Here is a 6,000-nt window from a genome sequence, read left to right as displayed (position 1 = left end):
AGCCGCCCGCCAAGGGTGTACTTCGAAGGTCTGCTTTCAATCCACATGCGAGAGCAGCCCAGAATTACAACATTGTTGAAGACTTAGCTGTTTCACCTTCAGCAATGTCGGCACTCGAAGTGCTGCAATCATGTCCAGCGCAACGAAAATTGCTTTTGTCGGCTATTGGAGCTGTCGATGTTCAGGACCCGAACCTAATGATCTTTGATCTAGAAAATAGTACACCGCGTCTCCCCCATCAAATGGCTTTCCAAATTCCAGTGATAGTCAAAAACAGGCCTATTCATCGGACTGTGATTGATGAGGGAGCTTCTACGTGTATTATGTCGATTCAATGTTGGAGATCGCTTGGTTCTCCTTCGTTGAACCAATCCCCCACCATCCTTAAGGCCTTTGATGGCCGTGGGTTCCGTCCGTTTGGTATTCTACAAGAATTGCCTATAGGGGTCGAAGGTAAAACCGTTAGTCTGGATGTGGAAGTGGTTGATGCCCCTCTAGACTACAACCTTCTTTTGGGTCGAAGTTGGTCATATGCTATGACAGCGGTCGTTTCATCGGTCTTCAGAGTCATTAAGTTTCCACATAACGGTAAGATCGTGACTATTGATCAGCTGACATACTTTTCATCCGACCCAACCTCTTTAGAAACTATCCAGCATGTTGGTAAAACGACAATCCCTTATAGGGACATTGGTGTAGGTTTAGTTAAGGATTCCGGTTTACTGGGAACTTTTCCTCTCCCTCCACTCAATGCAGACCCTTCGTTCGCAACAATTCATATGATCACGTCAGAAAACATTATTTATGATGATCCTTGGTATGTTCCCTCTGACTCTGAGCTAGACTCACTCGGTGATGTTATGCCGTTGAGTCCGTATGAGATTGCTTATGAAGCTCTTATGTCTTTTACCGACTTTCATTCAACCGACCAAATGAATGTGGTCAGTGAAGAGTCACTTTTCACCTCACCCTTAGAACGGATAACGTTTCCCGAAGAAGTGTCATCTGACGAACAACTTCGCGAAATCCTAAGTGTAGATGATCTACCATGGGAAGATCTCCATCACAGATCTTCGTTTTTACCTAAGGATGATGCATTTGAAAATGATTTTTCATCTATCTTTACCGCTGAATATGTCAAAGACGCTCAGGATCCAACGAAACATTCTGATTCAGAGCTGAATTTAGGGAATATTTCTCGTACTATTCCCATTGATATTTCAGTGAAGCCCGGAATCGAGGAGAACATTCATATAGGTGCCGCATGTACTGAAAAGAAATCCAAACTTACAAGGCCCTATTCCAAGAATTCCGCGACGTGTTTGCCTGGTCTTACGAGGAAATGCCGGGAATTGATCCTGCCATTGTTGTTCATGAAATCAAAACCTACCCGGATGCTAAACCCATTCGGCAACGGTTGCGTCAGATTCACCCTCGAAAAGCGGCTGCAATCAAAGCAGAAGTCGAAAAGCTGTTGAAAGCAGGTTTCATTTATCCGATCCCGTTAACGGATTGGGTATCGAATATTGTTCCCGTCAATAAAAAACAAGGAACAATAAGAATCTGTATCGATTATAGGGATATCAATCGAGCTTGTCCAAAAGACAACTATCCTACGCCTTATATCGATCAAATCATTGATGATTGTGCCGGAAGTGAGATGTTTTCCTTCATGGATGGTTTCTCAGGCTATAATCAAATCAATATTCTACCTGCCGATCAACCAAAAACGGCATTCATTTGTCCATGGGGGACATTTGCTTATTGCAAATTACCTTTTGGACTTAAGAATGCCGGGGCCACTTTTCAACGGGCCATGTCTTATGCATTTCATGACATCAAGCACATTGTGCAACCCTATCTCGATGATTTGCCTGCTCATTCTTTACAACGAGCTGATCACCTTGTCCACCTACGAGCAATCTTTATGAGGTGTAGGCATTATCGAATTCGGTTGAATCCCCACAAGTGTGTTTTCTGTATAGAAACAGGTCGATTGCTGGGATTTGTTGTTTCAAAAACCGGCATTCGCGTCGATCCCTCGAAAGTCGAGGCTATCATCAAATTGCCTCCTCCTTCGAGTTTGCGCCAACTCCAAAGTTTGCAAGGGAAAGCGAACTTTTTACGCCGATTCATCCCAAACTACGCCGAGGTCACTAAAGGTTTTACACGGTTGTTGAAACAGAACGCACAATTCTTTTGGGACGAGATTGCCCAACAATCTTTTGATGCACTGAAACACGCGTTGACCCATGCACCGTTATTGCATCCTCCCAACTACAACCAGGACTACTTCTTATACCTCGCAGCTTCGCATTCCACCATTGGAATGGTGTTAGTTCAAGAAGATGAATTCAAAGCAGAGCATGTGATATATTATCTTAGTAGAACCTTAAACCCAACTGAGTTAAAATATTCGCATGTGGAGAAATTGGCCCTGGCAGCCGTTCAAGCTGTCCAGCGTTTTCGTCACTACATTCTTCTCCGCAAGACTACAGTTATTTCGGATTGCAACCCTATGATTTATATTTTGACAAAACAACTGCTAGGGGGCAAGTACTCTAAATGGATTGTTATCCTGCAAGAGTTCGACTTGGAGTTCGAGAAGTCCAAGTCTAAGAAATCTTTAGTTTTTGCGGAATTGATGTGTGATTTCCCGAGTGCTGACACAGAGACTGTGGCAGAGGAGTCCATTGTGGACGAATCTTTGTTTCTTATTAGCACTTTAGATCCGTGGTATGGGGATATAATCATCTATCTCCAAACCCAAACCTTTCGGCCTGAAGCTTCCAAGGAAGACCGTCGAAAAATTCGGTTTCGATCCCAGCAATACAGAATTATTGGAGATACACTTTATCGCCGGGGGGCAGACTTAGTTTTTCGACGTTGTTTAACTCACGAAGAGGCTGAGAGAGTTTTGAATGATTGTCACTCTGGAGCATGTGGCGGTCATATGTCTGGGTATGCCACAGCTCAGAAGGTGTTGCGCGCTGGCTATTTCTGGCCGTCTATGTTTAAAGATTGTATCCTTGCTGTCAGAACATGCCACAACTGTCAAGTGTTTGATCGAAAGATGCGCGCTCCACCTGCTCCTCTCCACCCTATAATTGCCGCTGGTCCATTCGCCAAATGGGGCATTGACTTTATTACTTGTAACCCTCACTCGGCCGGGGGGCATGCGTATATCATCCTCGCGGTTGATTATTTTACAAAATGGGCCGAGGCGATGCCTACATTCGACGCAAGCGGCAAGACAGCTGCAGTTTTCGTATTCAATCATATCATAACTAGGTTTGGTGTCCCACAAGCAATCATTACTGACCATGGGAGCCATTTTCGAAATGTCATGATGACTGAGCTTACAAGCCAGCTTGGTTTGCGCCACGATAGCTCTACTCCTTATTATCCGCAAGCCAACGGTTTGGTTGAGTCAATCAACAAAGTTCTAGTCGTCATGATTCGACGGATCATTGGTATCCATCGAACGAATTGGCATAACATGTTATTTTCGGCGCTATGGGCATATCGAACTTCAGTGAAAAATTCAACAGGTTTCACCCCTTTTCAGCTAGTTTATGGCTTAGAAGCTGTGTTACCTATTGAATGCGAAATCCCATCACTTCAAATGGCTGTCGAATTACTTCCAGCTACTTCCGAAGAGGAGAAACGGTTATTATACTTGGCTAAATTAGATGAGACTCGACGTGACGCTACTTTAGCTATCGAGACTCACGCGAAACGAATGAAAGCTCAGTACGATAAAAATGTAACCCCTCGAAGTTTTTCGGAAGGAGACCTAGTACTATTATATGATCAAGCTAACGATAAGCTAGGTGCCGGAAAATTCGTTCCCATGTGGCATGGGCCCTACATTGTAAAGCGAAAGCTAGCAAAAGGGGCTTATGAGTTAGTTGATTTTGATGGGGACTCTTTGGGTAAACCCAGAAATGGACTTTACCTAAAGAGGTATTATGCTTAAAATGATGGGTATGGAGAAATTTTTAGATAGGTTAGATTTTCTTTCTAGCTAGCAAGTGTGTTAGTTTAGTCAGTGTGCTTAGCTTAGCAAGTGTGGTTTTTCGTCATTATTTTGGCTCATCTTGGTTTTACTCTTGATATTGTAGATGTCGACGCCTCTCCAAACATACATTGGATTTGCTGATGGTGCTTGTCGTAGTACACGGAATATCTCTTCCGCAGCTTGGGTTATCTATTCGCCCTCTGACGAGTTAGTTTCTATGCATGGGGTAAGCCTCGGTCAAACAACGAATAACATTGCAGAATACAGTGCAGTGGTTGAATTATTATCCGAATCTATTTCATTTGGAATTCGACGTTTGATAGTGAGGTTAGATTCTGAACTTGTTGTATTACAGCTTAATAGAGTTTATGCCATTAGAAATCCTGTGTTATTAAGGTTGTTTTTGAGAGTGCGTCTCTTGGAACGTGAATTTGATTACATTGAATATCAACATATTCCAAGGTCTTTGAATACATTAGCAGATGCAATTGCTTCTCGAATGTTGGACAGACATTTACGATAATCATGCAAGTAAATTTAAAAACATTTCATCACATATGTTAAACAAGATAAGCCGGTAATAGTGATATATATAGATAGAAGTGTGTCAAAAAATATATACATCGTCTTCGATCATAGGTTTAAAACACCTTATGATCGGCAAAATGATAGTACAAAAAGTCAAAATGTCACATGTGACTACAAAAGTGACTAGTCAATCACTGGTGGTGCTCTCTGTACGACACCACTGCGCGGGCTACCTTACGCAAAAATCTCCTAAACGGTCCAGGGACCGCGACTACGAAGCGCTGAAGCCTCATAGGAATGTCATCCATAGTAGTCTCAGGTATATCTGCCGTGAGACGCTCTAGATCATGCTCCAAATCAGCTAGTACTTCTGCTGTCGCATCCTGTGGGGCCGGTACCGGTGCAGCTGGATGTAGTCTATCATAAGGCCGGAGGTTGGCTGGACGCTGTGGACCAACATCTGCATTTTGAAAGATTTACTATTAGTTTTGAGACGATATATATAAAAAATACAAAAAAATACATAACTAGAAAACTTGTGAAAATAAAAAGTACCTCTGTCGTCCCATTGTTCTCCCTGTGGAAGAACCATGTCCGGATCACCTCTGAAATCCATTCCGGCATACGGAAAATCCTGTATCACAAAAAGCTGGCCCTCTAACCAGTCAAAATAACTATCTGAGAATCGAACTACTGTCGCGCCCTCGTCAGGATGCCGGGCCATCACCGCAACCCATCGTATCAGCTTTGGCTGCTGAGGACCCAAGATATCAACAGTGAGTTGCTGAGGGATCAGCATTGGAATTCTCTCCAAGGCAAAGCTCACGACTATAGGCCCATATCCAAAAGTCTTTAGTCGTCCGTTCTTTGCCTTGGTCAGTTGGCTCTTCATATGAGCCGACACAGCTTCACACCAGTTGAAAATGGTGCCTTGGTAACAGTCAATTGCCATCCGCATTTGGGATCCGGAAGCAATGTGTAAAGCGGCCGCGCCGCAAATTCTGGTAACCGTGAACGCTATGACTTTGAGTTCCGGCAGAGTGATGTGTTTTATCTCTATGCCTTTTGAATGGTGAGCTCCAGGTGTGCACCAAGTCTCGCGGAGACTATCAAGGGATTGGCCACCCGGCCTAGTCCCCGCAAGGTTGAGTTGCTCACCTCTGTTTGGCAAGCCAGTGAGAAAGTATACATCCGAGGGCTCTATCTCGAGCTGGTGCCCTCCTATGTAAAAGCATTGTTCTTGTACGTTCCATCGCTCAACCAGCCATTCCAAGAATCTTACCTGGCCCCTCATGCCCGGTATGGTCCAATATTTGTACAATCCGCATGCTCTTAGGGCATCCAGAGAAGGTTGATGATTTATTGCAGCTTCATCTTCCTCTACATGCTCTCTTTCTCTCCAGTCTAACATGATTAATGACCTGCATATCAAAAATAGCATTAGAAATTAA

This window comes from Pinus tabuliformis, chromosome 8, assembly GCF_031772625.1.
Source record: "Pinus tabuliformis cultivar Carrire ecotype Pingquan chromosome 8, CPIR1, whole genome shotgun sequence".
NCBI lineage: Eukaryota > Viridiplantae > Streptophyta > Pinopsida > Pinales > Pinaceae > Pinus > Pinus tabuliformis.
Note: the sequence above shows the minus strand (reverse complement) of the source record.